The sequence below is a fragment of the Sorex araneus genome, chromosome 6 (genome assembly GCF_027595985.1).
Source record: "Sorex araneus isolate mSorAra2 chromosome 6, mSorAra2.pri, whole genome shotgun sequence".
Classification (NCBI taxonomy): Eukaryota; Metazoa; Chordata; class Mammalia; order Eulipotyphla; family Soricidae; genus Sorex; species Sorex araneus.
The window spans coordinates 147,549,301-147,564,227 of record NC_073307.1 but is presented as its reverse complement, the minus strand read 5'-3'; the positions used below and the strand labels follow the sequence as shown (position 1 = coordinate 147,564,227).

The 14,927-nt window shown below is 42.6% G+C and overlaps 1 protein-coding gene across 4 annotated transcripts in view; it reads left to right on the top strand.

The window, feature by feature from the left end:
• Positions 1 to 14,927, top strand: part of AMBRA1 (autophagy and beclin 1 regulator 1) — a 197,615-nt gene that overhangs the window by 67,454 nt on the left and 115,234 nt on the right. The gene's annotated exons all lie outside the window — the stretch shown is intronic.

Genomic DNA, 14,927 nt, shown 5'->3' with positions numbered 1-14,927 from the left:
GGACCACTTCCAGCAGTGCTCAGGGGACCATTGCCAAGGTTTGAACCCCAGGACTCCAACATGAGATCCATTTTCAGTTCATTTGAATATGTACTCAGAAGTAGTAGCTGAATCATATGGTCATTCTGTATTTTCTCTCCCTTTGATTCCCTTTGTTGTTGTAGAGTGTCTGGGGTTTGTCCATTTGGTTGCATACTTGTGGTTCCACAAATCCTACAGCATTGCTCCATGGTATGTGTGGGGCAATGCCAGAAATCAGTCTCCTGGTTTCACACTTTCTGGGCAGGCGTTCAACCACTTAGCCACATTTCAAACCCTGTTGTATTCCGTTGGTCTGTATGTCTGTTTTTATTTTATTTTGTTTTATTTTATTATTTTATTTTATTTTATTTTATTTTATTTTTTTGCTGGCTGGGGATCCATCCTAGGGCCTCATATCTGCAAGGCAAGTGCACAACTGCTGATCTCTAGCTCCTGCTCATATGTCTGTCTTTATGTCACTACCACGCTCTTCTGACTACTGTACCTGTATAATATGTTTTGAAATTGGGAAATGTCAGGCCTCTTTGGTATTTGTCAAATTTGTTTTGGCTTTTTGGGGTCCTTTGAGATTCCATATGTCTTGCAAGACTTTTTCACTCTTTCTGCTAAGAGTGCCATTGGGAGTTTGACAGGGATTGCATTAAATCTGAAGTTTGCTTTAGGTAGTGAACAATTAACAGTAAATCCTTTAATCCATGAACACAGATGTCTTTCTGTTTATTTGTGTCTTAGTTTTTTTCAACAATGTTTTGTATTTTCAGTACATAAGTATTTGACTTCCTTGGTAAAGTTTAGTCATAAATATTTTATTCCTTTCATTATTGTAAATGAGGTGGTTTAAAATTTTATCTTTCAGCTGATTTATTAAAAACATGTTTTGGGCTCTGGGCCAAACCTGACAGCACTCAGGACTTATTCCTGTCTCTCTGCTTGGGAATCACTTCTGGAGGCACTTTAGGGATCATATGTGGTGCCAGGGATCCAAATGGGTCAGCAGTTTGTAAGGCAAGTGCCTTAACCCCTGTCCACTTTCTGACCTTCTGAAATTAAAATAAGAAGGAACTCTTTTCTTTAAGTCTTTCTATCTAGTGCCTTCCCAGAAGTTTAGCACTGTTTCTTTGCAGTTTTCTGATTTCTTCTTATGCCTTAGGACTTCTCAGAAAGACAAGAGGCAAAAACTTGGCTAATCATTTCCATGACCTTCTTGGGGGCAAAAGGAGGCATAGTTACAACGTTCATCCTAACTGAACCTCTGAATCTTTAGTTCCTCCTGAGCTTCTGAGTTTGGGCAGCTTTAAGTGTGGTACTACTATAAGTGTGCTATGGTCAGAATAAGAAAAATATATTTTAGGATGGTTGTTTTGTTTTGGGCCACAACCAGCAGTTCTCAGGCTCTCCCTTAGGGCACTCCTGGTGGTGCTCAGGGATTGAACCCAGGTTGTCTGCACATAAGGCAAGTACCTTCCCCATTGCACTATTGCTCCAATCCCCTAAAATGTTTTTCATTGTGAGATTTGGTTGGTGGTTCTCAAAATGTGGCTCCTCCAAAACCAAGAGCATCAGCATTCCCTCAATTCATTAGAGATGTAGGTCTCGGGATCCACCCCAGATCCACAAAGTTAAAAATAGGTGGCTCCACTGAGATGCCTATTGGGTGATTTTGATATCCAATGAATTAGTGGACACTGTAGACCATCTCAGGACAATGATACCATCACTTCTCTTACAGATCTTTGTAGATAGTTTGATCCCTTTGCATTACATGTTACTGTTTTTTTTTTTTCTTGTTTGTTTGTTTGTTTGTCTTAAGGGCACACCCGATGATAGGGCTTACTTCTAGCTCTGTGCTCAGGGATCACTCTTGGTGGGTTCTGGACACCATATATGGTGCCAGGAATCAAACCCAGGTTCAACCGCATGCAAGACAATTGTCCTACCCAGTGTACCTTTTAATTGTATTGGTTTAGTCTTGACCTGGGTGATACAATATATTATTTTTTCTCTTTTTTGAAGTTCAGTTATTTTTGTATAGTTTAGGAAACATGGTTACAGCACTGTTAATGTTTCTGAGTTTTTCTGTTCTGTAGTAACACCCCTTCCCACCACTACCAACAGTCCTGTGTCACCACTGGTCTGTGTCTTCGTGGTAGTGCTGTCTTAACTTCATAGTCTCGAAGGTTCCCACTTTTCTCTCGAGCTCAAGTGGCTGAGTGCTCTCTCTCTCTCTCTCTCTCTCTCTCTCTCTCTCTCTCTCTCTCTCTGGCCTCTTTATTGTACTCTTTTCTAGTGATTTGTGCAATAGAAACTGGTCCTGCCTCTTGAGAAGGGAGTGCAAATAGCCTTCATCTCCCAAATTCTGCAGCTGCTTTAGGAGGAAGCAATTCAGCCAAAAAAAGTGCTTCAGAGTCACAGAGCACCTGGTAAGGAGAACAGAAGGGCTTCTTTTTGTGATGCCCATTGATTATGCTTGGCTCTGCACTCAGGAATACTCCTGGAGATGCTCAGGGCACCAAATGGGATGCCAGGGGTTGAACCTAGGTTGGCTGCATATAAGGCAAGTGCCTTGTTTGTTATTCTGTCTCTCCAGCTACAGAAGGACTTTCCACGCACCCGAGAACTGCTCCACAGGCAAGCCCTGACAGAAACACTTCAGGTTTATTGATTGATTTTAAATTAATTTTTGGTTTTTGTATGTTCCAAAACCTTTTGCTATTCCCAAATTTTTATGACCTCTCCCTACATTCAGATCCCATGAGGGGTAAAGACCCAGAGTTTGAGAAATTAGAGTTAGGGGACTGGAGAGATAGTAGAGCAGGAAAGGCTTGCCTTGTGTGCACCTGACCCGGGTTTGATCACCCAGTATTCTCAACCAAGCACTTCCAGGGGTGATCTCTGAGCACAGAAACAGAAGTAGGGAGGAGCGGTAGTATAGCAGGTAGGGCATTTGCCTTGCTCACGGCTGACCTGAGTTCAATCCCCGACATCCCATATGGTCCCCCAAGCACCACCAGGAGTAATTCCTGAGTGCAGGGCCAGGAGTATCTACTGATCATTATCACTTGGTGTGACCCCCCCCCAAAAAAAAAGAAACTGGGGATTAGATTAACAAACATCTGAATTGACGTGCCCTGACTAATACCGAGATCTCGTGTTTAGTTTTGTGGTTTTTTCTTACCCACATCCTCCTCACGCAAATCATAAACTCTCCCACTGAGCCACATCCCTGGTCCTATAGATCTTATATTTGGATGTAATGGGCCAGTTTTCTATTTCCAAATGTGGTGTTTGATATTTTGGTAACTAAAGTTCCTTTCGGTTCAGAAAATGGTTGCTGAGGGCCTGTGAGCTAATTTCATGGAATCTGTCCTGGTGTCCTTATTGGTTTGTTCATCTACAGATGAGTGACAAACCACAATAAAATCAATAACTTAAAATATCAGTATTATCTTTCATGCTTCCTTGGGTAGATTGGGCCCCTGTTGGGGAGCTTGGCTCGTCTCATTTAACATGTCTCTAGAGTCATCTAGAAGCTCATTTGGGCACAGAGGCCTCTTGGGTGTGCCGTGTGGCCTCCGACTCCATTATCCACATGGCCTCTCCTGTGGCCTAGCCAGATTTTTGGAGAAGCAGCCTAGGGCTTCCAAAAGTGACAGTTCTTAGAGGGAGGGAGTAGAAGCTGTCGTTTCTCTTTAAAAAGGCAGGGCCCAGAGCAGGCACAGCTTGAACTAATTCTGCTCACAGACTAGTCTAGACTTACTGTCGGAGGAGACTGCCCAGCATACAACACTAACGGGTATGGTTCTTTGGGGTCCATTTCCAGAGACCAGGTATCTACTGTGTGAACTTCTATCTCCAGTGATGGAGACTCGCATATTTGTGGTTTAAATAAATGCCTGACTTTGTGGGTAGATGACTAACTGCTCCTATTGATTTGAGTGTAGGAGTCATGTGATTCTTAGTACTCAGTTACCCTTATAGTACTTGTCTTGCTGGGGAGATATGTTTAATGGGGTGGGCTGCTCAGTGCCCAGCACTAATGGCCTCCTAAGTGCTCCCTGGTGGTATCTGTCACTGCTGGGGAAGCCCCTCAAAAGCAAGAGCAGCAAAGAATATGTAATTCACATCTTTCTTCAGCATGTCTTTTCCTTCTACAGAACTACCTTTTAGGTAAAGTAACTAGGGTGGCCAGAATCCATTATGTTCCCTGAATACCCCTTGGAAGTCACAGGCCAGAGGAGAATATAATGGATGGTTACTTATCAGACCATGTGCTAGCTCCTGTACTTTACTTTTTCCTGTACTTTTTCCCCCTTTTTATCATAGCAACCCTGTGAGATAAGAATTTTGACCCTTAAAATTAAGTTTAATTTACCATTAAATTTAGAAGCTAAGGATAGGCCCAGAGAGATAGTACAGAGGGTAGAGTGCTTTCCCTGCATGTGGTCGAGCCCAGGTTTGCTCCCCAGCACCCCATAGTCCACCAAGCACTGCCCAGAGTCATCCCCGAGCATAGAAACAGGTGTGGCTAACAAAAAATAAATTGGAAGTTGAAGAAATTGAAGATAATGAGCCTTACAAAGGACACACACATCATTATACAGCACGGTGAATTTCAAGTGTCCTGGGTACCAGGGAGAGAGCTCAAAGGACCTGAGCATGTACTTTGCATTTTTGATCCCCAGTTTCGGTCTCCAGCTCTGTGGTCTCCTAAGTCCTGCCAGGAGTGATCCCCATCATCTCTGACTGTGGCCCCAAAACAGAACCAAAGCAAAGAGCAGTCTGAAATGAAAGCAAAGCACTGACTTTCCTCATATATTAACAATTCAGCATTTCTCTTCCTCAGTCTCAGACTATTAAAATCTTTCACAAGGTTTCTCAACAGAAGCCCTATGAACAAGCCCTATGGATTCAAGAATTTCTCCTTACGGGAAGGTGTCCCATGCATTGTGAAATGTTTAGCAGCACCCCAGACCATTACTTGCTAGATACGAATAACACCATCCTCGACAGTTGCTGCAACCAAAAATGCCTCCAGACTTTGCCATGTATTCCCATGGAGAGAGCCCCCTTCCCATCAAAAACCACTGGTAAATTTTTGCATGATTTGCTGTCCTTTGATCTTGTTGTTTTTAAATATGACATTTCACAAGAGCTGGCATTGACTCCAAACCATCTTATTCTAATATTCCTATTTCTGATGGTTTTAAGTCATGTCTTTCTCTTATTGCCTTCCCATAGCCTTGTCTTTTTGCTTTGGTCTTTGATTCCTGTAAATAAAATACTGCTGAATAAGTCTCTGACTTGCTCATAAGAACTTTTTGCACAGGGGTTTTGATTTAGCAGGCATTCACACCTTCGAAACTATAGTACTAGTTTAAAAAAAAGTAATTTAAATTTTCTTATTAAGAAAGAAGATATGTTTCATATTTAGCAGAAGGGAGAAATGTATAATATTTAGAAAGCTGGAAATTAAATAGTTTCCAGGCCCCGCAGTCTTAAGGGTAGTGTTGATTGACTTGCTGGAGGAAGTTAATGTTTGATTATTTTGGGGTAGGATAGGGGAGGAAAGTGGGAATTGTAGTTTTTCTACCAATTGTCCTTATATATATTATACAACTTTATGTCATCTAGACAGAGGGAAATGGTGGAGAAATTATTCTAATGGAGTCTAGTGCTGAGCCCAAAAGGAATTGAAAAGGTAAACCAAAGTCATTAGATGGGAAGGGCAAGTAGTATAGCCCTAGGTACCAATCAGTGAAAACAAAATGTCACTCAGAGAAGCTGTTCAGAATGAAGTCAGGATTTGAGAAAAGTGATTGTACTCTGAGTTTTGTGTTATCTCAAAAGCTAGCAGTGGACTCTTTGGGGGCCCAGCAGGAGTCTGCCCTCTTGTCTATTTCGGTCGACTTCAGAAACCTCATTACTTGAACAGACAGGAGCAAGAAAGCTGACAGCTGCTGGTTAATGAACATCCCAAACCACTGTGCTTTCCTTTGCCCTCATTCTTCTGTAAGTCTTAATTTACCAACTCTCTTTGTCGTCCTGATGTTGACACTAAGACTTTATTTCATGTTCTGTAGCACTTGCAATATGCTATGACTGTGAAAGAAAATGTAAGAATAAATGTACAGGTTTGCTGATATGATGTAATAAATGATACTACCACTATATTTAGAGAATTCGTGGGTCTAAAGATAAAAAACTTTAAATATTATCTTTTTTTTTTTTTTTTTTTTTTGCTTTTTGGGTCACACCCAGCGATGCTCAGGGGTTACTCCTGGCTTTGCACTCAGGAATTACTCCTGGCGGTGCTTGGGGGACCATATGGGATGCCGGGGATCGAACCCGGGTTGGCCGCGTGCAAGGCAAACGCCCTACCCGCTGTGCTCCGGCCCCTAAATATTATCTTTTATTATAAATAAATACAGTAACAATGATGGCTCTCATTCCCCTGACCCTGAAAAGCCTCTAATGCAGCACCATTGGGAAGGACAAGTAAAGAGAGGCTGCTAAAATCTCAGGGCTAGGATGAATGGAGACATTACTGGGCCTGCTTGAGCAAATTGATGATCAACGGGATGACAGTGATTAGTGATGAGAAGTTAAGATTATTGGATTCTTTAAATCTCTTCTTGATAGTTAGGAAAATGCAGTCAATTAGGACCACGAAAATCTAATGTATATCACAACTGCTACTACTGGGACCTGTGGGCATGTGAGTTTTAGAACTAGCAGTAGAACCCTCACTCATCCTGTAGTGAAAAAGTTTCAATCTCAATTCTTCGTTGAAAATAGTCTTTGTCTTTGAGCAGACCTCCAAGTCTCCCAGAGAAAATGAACTTGGACAAATCTATTATCTTTATGTTCTGTTATTGACAAGAGTTCCTATAAAGAGATGTTTCAAACTGTCGTGTAATGTGCTAAAGGTGTTCATTTGTATCAGAGCTAAGTGTAGTGCCAATCAGTCATTTTATAATTTTCTTAAAAACAGTCACTAGCCAGTCAGCAGAGGGTCAGATGACTGTGCTAGGGGCAAACCAAAGGCCAAACCAGGCTAGACTTTGGTCTCACTGCATGTGAATTGTTTTCTTGGTCTTCTCTTGTCTGTGACTGTTGTGGCTGATGTCTTACCATCTGTTGCTCCCTGCACAGAGACATTGAGGAGGATCTTAATGTTTGTTGTATGTGAAGTAAATCAATCTTATTAAAAGGGAGAGAGGAGATGGCACACTGAAAAATGTGAGCTTTTGCAGGTTGCAGGGACGGCAGAGTCGTAGGAAGTAAAAGAAAGGCATTTATCCTCTAAAACAGAAAGTAGGTGATTCCAGAGTAGAATGGCTCCCTCTATGGTTTTGTAAAGATGTTTTAAAGCTTTTCTGGCGAAAGACTTTGTTTTGAGTCCTGTTAGCTTTTTATACTTGATGGCCATAAACTAAGGCTGATCCATGTGACAGGCACAGTGAGCTCTTTCCATAGTAGTTCTGTGATTTTTCTGAGGCTGGTCTCTTAACATAGCCACCTTGCCTTGGCCCACCCCACAGCAGGGGCAGAAAACGCCTGCCAGGCTCTGCAAGCAACTGCATCATGTGCTGTAAGTGCACTCTGAGAACTCGGGGGCCCTGCAGCGAGCAGATGAGCGCCTATCGTTGGATAACTTAAACGATAATTGCCAGTGTGTGAAATGGGGAGGCTTGGATGCCTCCGCTTTAAAGCAGAGATGTCAATTTGGAAATCATAATAGAGGTGTCGTTTCAGAACACACAATTATTTTTTACAAAGAATATAAGGGCTTGTCATCTCTCAGCCCAGGCAGGCGCCAAGGCAGAGATGTGGGGCTTGCAGAACAAGATTCAGAAATGAAGAAGGCAGTAGTGCATCCAAGTTTCTTTGGCCTTCTGCCCCTGTATCCCCCTGAAACCATTGCCCTCTTTACCCCGTGAGGTCTCACTTGGCAGTACACTATCCAGGAGCATCAGTGGTAGTTTCCCAGGCAAGTAGCCAACCGCTAACTTTATGATTTAATAAGCCTCCCAGGGATCGGGCTGCATTTATCAGGACCACTATGTCAGCACTTTAACCTGAGCAGCGAAAGTCACCAGAGGGATGAAGGTTGATGTAAGCAGTTTCTGAAAACCTTGTTCCTTCAGGAATTTGAGAGAGAGAGAGAGAGAGAGAGAGAGAGACACTCACATGGAGCAAGCTCGAGAGAGAGAGAGAGAGAGAGAGAGAGAGACACTCACATGGAGCAAGCTTCAAAGTCAGGGAGTCAGTTGTGGCAGAGGGGGGGCTGAGGTTGGGGGCATCTTGCTTCTTTGAAAAAAAATCCTTAGGTCTGCTGCTTTATTCACTTGGATGTTTGCTGGTCTTCTTTACATTAATTAGGATGTGAATTATATTATATATTATCTAGGATTCAAGAGAGTTACAGGTTTTCATGTAGTTCAATCCCCGATACTATGCAGTGACCTTAGCATCACTGGGTGCAGCTTTGGAAGGCCAAAGTATGGCCTGAGCAACATTGCACATTTCATCCTTGGGCTTTTTATTGAACCACTAACCTGGTTGACCTGGAATTGTGGGGAGAGACCCTTGGGTCTTCTGAGCACTCCCCCTATGTTATTTTATTACACACACACACACACACACACAGCAATTACTTTCCTACTGAGCTATCTTCTCAGCCCATATATTATCTGTATTTATATCCCTATTGTTGTGGGGTGTGTGTGTGTGTGTGTGTGTGTGCGCGCGCGTGCGCACGCGCATGCGTGCATCCGTGCACAAGGGTGTCACACATACTTACATTATGTCACAGATTGCACACTGTTGTGGTACCAGAGATCAAACAACACCAGTGCCCTTGGGATTCCACTTGGCATGTGGGGGGTGGTGCCAAGGATCAAAGTGCAAGAGTTTTAATGGGGGGCTGGAGCCATAGTACAGCAGGTAGGTGCTTACCTTGCACATGGCTGACCCAGGTTCAATCCCTGTACCATATCTGGCCCCCTAATCCCTGTTAAGAGTGATCCCTGAGCACAGAGCAGGGAGTAAGCCCTGTGCATGTCCAGTTGTGGCCCCAAAGTCAAAAACAGCAGCAACCAATTTTTTTAATGGGGATCAAAACACTTGGGTTTGGTATATGCTCTCATGTGTATCAGAGGCAAGATCTACTTCCACATACCTGCAGTATGAGAGAACCTGAAAGAGGGCATTTCAAAGTGCACTGGTGGTAGGGAAGTGAGGGTGTCTGGTGGTTGAGTGATCCAGATATTTATTTGAGCTTTTGAGGAATTTTACAGGCAGAGTTGGGAAGGAGAACTTTCCAGAAGGAAGAAATGGTTAAGTTGACTATATATGGGAGATGGTGAGGCAGTGTTTAGTGGCCCAAATCCCTGCAGTCAGAACTCCTGTTTCTGTTAATGCTGAGATGTCCGCTCTACTTTCTATGCTCATTCTTTTATGAGGTGACCGGAAATAAAGTGTCCTGATGACTAAAGGAGTTTGTTTGTGCTTGTGTGTTAAATTGTCAGTATCAATTTAAAATGTGATAAATATTGATGAGAAAAATCCATAGAAACAAAGCTCTTGGGATTCCCCACTCCCTGAGGTGGCAGACATCCTGAGGTGAGCCCCATTAATCAGGTGTGCGTGTGGCTCGAAACAGACATTCCACGTTTGGTGCTGACAAATGCAGGAATCCCCTTGAGCTGTGTGCTCAACTGGGATCAGAGCCCTAGTCACTGCCCAAGTCATTTGGACTGCAAAGCCACATCACTGTTGGACACCATGACATCAGTACTTTTCAAATGTTTGGATGAATTTGTAGACCAGTGTTTGAAAACTGTTGGGCACAAGCATTTTGTATAGCTATAAAGATGTGGATACTGCATTCTGGAGTCACCTGCATCCCAGCTTGGGGTGCATAATTTCTCTTTCTGTGCTCTATCAGCTTCCCTCCTCTGATCAGTTCCTAAATAAAACTATTTTACTTAAAGCAAGAGAGAAATTTGGCAGAAAAAACTTTGAGTGCTGAGCTGCGGAATTGGAATTTTATTTTCTAGGCAGAAGGAAGCTATTAGTTTGGGTTTGGCTCCCTTGAACTGAAATCACAGATGTCACCCAGATATCAAAGCCAGACTTGGAAACTGCTCTTTATGCATGGGCTTCCAGTGGCATGTTAGTGTCTAGAATCAGTTTTTCCATACCAGCATGTGGAAATCTGCACCTCGCATATGTACTGAGTAATAATCAGGGAAGATGCAGATTGCTGTATTTATTTTAAATGCATGAATTTTTACAGCTTGAATGGTAGTCCTTTTTAACTATGATTTTAGTGGGACCTAAAGCCATCAAGGCTGGGCAAATTTTTTTTTAAACAGCCAGGTATTTAATAATTAATAATTTAATAATAATTAAATAATTTTAGGCCTCTCTCTACCAGATAAACAACTCTGCCTTGGCTAAACTCATATTTAGCTTCAGTGGTCAAGCACTTGTCTCTTCTGTCTGAGACCTTGATTTGATCTCTGGTTCTTGTCTTGGCACAGCAAAACAAAAAGCCCAAACCCAAACTATCTTTCTTGCTCCAGAGCAGTGACAGTGTTACATAAATGGACAGATGTGACTGGTTAGCTCAAACTCATTTACTTACACAGGCTGCAGAGTGGGGGTGAGGAGGATATTAAAGTGGGTAGGGCATTTGTCTTGCATGTAGCCAAACCACATTCCATACCTGGCATGCCATATGGTCCTCTGAACTTGGCCAGGAATGATCAAAACAAAACAAACCTGAGCAAAACAAAACAAAACCTAAGTAATTTCTGGCCAGAGCAATGGCTTAGCAGGGTGAGCACATGCTTCCATCCTGGAGGCCTTGGTTACATCCCTGTCACTACATGGCACTCCAGCACCAGCAGGAGTGACCTCCTGCTTGCAGAATCAAGAGCAGCCTCTGAGCACTGCCAGTGTAGCTGTCCACCCACCCCTCCAAAGAAATTCTTTAATTTTGTGCTTTCTTTCTTTTTTAATAATGCTAGAGATTGAATACAGGGTTTCACACAGATAAGGCAACAACTTCACATATATGACAAGCGCTCTATTGTCCCCCCCTTCACACACACACACACACACACACACACACACACACACACACACACTCTATGTTATGGTTTACAAGTTGTTCATGGTGCATTTGTTTTAGGCATTCACTATTTCAACCCTAATCCTTGTGACCTTCCCTCCACCATTGACCTCATTTTTTCCAGCCTTCAGGCCTGCCCCTGTAGCAGGCCTAAGATAATTTATTTTATATTGCTTTGTTACCACTAAATGGCTAATAGAATTATTTTTTAAAAATGCTCCAGTAAAAGGAAGTTTAATGAAAATTGATGTATTTTACCATTGGGACATTAAGGCCTTGTCTGAGGGTTTACTAAGCTGTTGCTAGTTGAGCCTTTTGTGTTTATGCTTTTGTTAATTGAAGAGCTCTACTGTTGAGGTACATCCCTAGCCCCCCCCCCCCAACATATTCTTTTGGAAATTAACTAGTTTTAAATGACTTTTGGTGACTTTTTGATTTTTATCTATTGGGTATGTTAATTTTTAAAATAAATTCAAACTTTCAGAGAAGTTGCAAAAAGTAGTACAAAGTGTTCTTATGTACTCTTCTCCCACATCCCTAAATGTTAATATTTTGCTATATTTGCTTTTTCATGGTCTTTTTGCTTGCTCTCTGAATGTTTTTTATTATATATTTATGTTATATATTGTGGCTATTATGTTTTTTTAAATTACAGGGTCTTTACTAAAGTACTGTATAGAATTTGATAGCGCAGTGAACTTCAGACTTCCAAAAAAAATTCCTCTATTAGTAAAAGGCTTTTGAGAAAGTCCCAGGTGAATTGTATGCATTATGGTTAGACATTATAAATGAAAAGTTCTCATACTTTCTCCTTGCTTTCCAGTGGATTAAAATAGCACAGATGAGGGCTAGAGAGGTAGAACCAGACATTCAGGCATATGCTATGCATGTGATTTGCCCTGGTTTGTTGAGAGAACCACGTGGTCCTGTGAATAATCAGGTGTAGTTCTGGTGGCCCCCAAGCATTACCAACAGGATCTGGGTAATCTTGGCAGTGTAAGGCCCAGGTACCACTGCATCGTGAGGCCTTAATGTTCAGTTGTCCAACCAAGAATTCTATGATAATCTTGGGAAATGATTCCCTGAGCACTGCTTGGGAACCCCCTCACCCTTCCCCCCAAAAAACGACATACACACATACACACAGCACAACTTTTATGCTACTAGTGGAACCAAGAAAACTTTTAGAAAGAGGTGGTCTTTGTGTTTTTTTGTTTTCAGATCTTCAGTAGCAACCACTTCTAAACTGGGATTTTAATTCCAAACAAAATAGTAACTTCAGGCTTAAACCTGCTTGTCTGAGCCCTATTAGACTGCGTGTTTGATTATTGGCAAGTCTGATTCATGGTGGTCAGGGTAGCTTCTCTTTCTGTTGTCTTGTGCCATTTCTTCATTTGATGGCTCTTTGCAAGAGGCGAACTGTAGGAAATCAGGATGTGTGTGTGTGTGTGTGTGTGTGTGTGTGTGTTGGGGGGAGAGGGAGGAGCAGGCCTTGATATTGCCTCAACGTAGAATCTTTTTTAACGCTTTCATATCAGTATTTGTGCTGCTACTGTACAAAAGTCACCACTTCATCAGCAACGAATGAGTGAGGAGGCTGTTCAGAGTAGTTGGCGTCTGTGTTAGCCATTAAAACTACTGTTATTTGTGCTTTGTCAGTTCACTGTATTGCCTTGGGAATGAGAGGCATAGCGGATGTTCTGATTTTAAGAAGTCCTCCTAATTAAGATAGGACCTTAGGGTAGGAAGTGAATTTTGCAGGATTTTAAAATGGAAATGATCGAATCCAGTTCCTAGTTCGAGAATTTCCTTTATATCTTTCCTGGAAAGTCACATATCTCTCTGAATAATGTCACCACATAGGCACAGGGGTAGGGTAGGGTGCTGACTTTTATTTAGGGTTGTTTTCTAGCATATTTAAGAAAGACAGGCCAGAGCCATTGCACAGCAAAATAGGTGTTTGCCTTGTATTCAGCCAACCTGAGTTCAACCCCTGGCATCCCATATGACCCCTCGAGCCCTCCAGGAGTGATCCCTGAGTGCTGAACCAGGAGTAAGCCCTGAGCACCACTTGGTGTGCCCCCAAAACAAACACACAAAAAAGGGACAAATATTGGGCACTCTAGAAGCTATTGCTTTCCCATGGGCCCCTCACCAGACAACCATTTGAAGGATGACACAGTAAGGGCTCTGTGGGGTTCAGGACTTAACTCCAGAGCCCTCTGGCCCGTGACAAGCACTGGGCAATCAGCTTCAACCTTAAAATATCACCCTGTTCCTAGATAAAAGATCTATTTGTAATGAATTTCTAATGAATAAGATGGTACAAGTGTCCTAAATACTTAACTTCTTAAAAATCGCACCTTTCTTCTTTCTCACCTGCATATCTCCAGATTCTTAGGCATACCCTGTATTTCCAAGACTCAAAAGAGATGCCATTATTTTATGTGCTGTCATCAATTTTTTTTTTTTAAAGCCACTACTGCTTAAACTGTGTCACTCCTTTGGGCAGTGCTCCCTTAAATAGTTGGGGGGAATGGTGATGCTGCTTCTTATAATTGATGAAGCACGGCTCTTCTGCATTTCTGCAGAGCTCAACAGTGGTAGAACTAGAGATTCAGGCTATCAACCAGAGATATATTTTATCCTTTCATTTGCCTTTTTGGTTACATTATATTCTTTCCTTTCCATCCTGGTTATTTGGAAAATGGCTTCCCTGTGGAGATTAGAGACCTTACCTACACAGTAAATACTCTTTAACTGTTGATTGTCCTGGTGAGGAGGATCAGCCAAATCAACTCGCTTCCAATACTCTGCTGTATCTCCTCCCCAGGCTGTTAGGGGAAATGCTTAGATGGGCCAGTTGCTGGAATAGTGAGTGCACATGACTATACCTAAAGCCAGCTGGTCTTAATAACAGGGAATTGGATTAACTCAATTGGAAAAGATTGGTAGCTGCTGTCCTCATCCTGCAGATCTGCTTTAAAGAAGAATCTGGCAGGAGCCGAGACCTGTTCCTGGGCAAGCCAGGCCTGATGCTGCCAGAGAGGAACAATGTGCATGGCTTTCCGAGACCATTTCCTTAGAAACGTGCTCCAGGGCAGGAGCTGGGGTGTATGCCAAGGCACGTTGGAGCTGGAAGCAGTGTGGCCAACATGGCGAGCTGACGGGCTTGGAGGTGACCTTCATCAGACACGTTTTAACTGGGTCTTGTACGAAAAGGAAAAGAAATGTTTTAGTTAAAAGTTTACTAATTGGGAATAGTCAAAGACTTCTTTCAAAATTCTTGATTTCTGGCTTTATTGTGAAAATACGGAGTGACTGGAGACATAGTACAGGGATTAAGGCTCTTGCCGACCCAGGTTTAATCCTTTGCACTGTAAATGGTCCCTGAGCACTGCCAGGTGTAATTCCTGAATGCGGAGCCTGGAGCAAGCCCTGAGCATAGCCAGATGTGCGGCTGTTCTCCATCCCCCCAGGGGAAATTAAAAAAGGCCAGTAGTTCTGTACCTACATTCTCTAGCTTGGACTCCTTGTGGGTTCATATGCCCTTGTCATCTGCCTAAACCTGGAAGGTCCTGGAGGCTGGTACAGTGGTTTGGGGCACTTTTGGAGTTGACAGATCCTCGCTGGATTCCCAGAACCAACACTTAGCTCTGTGCTATAGGGTCATACACTTGACATCTAGGCCTGGTGAATTTGTGTTGGTTATACTGCCTGCCTTTCCATGTTGTGGGAGGTCTAA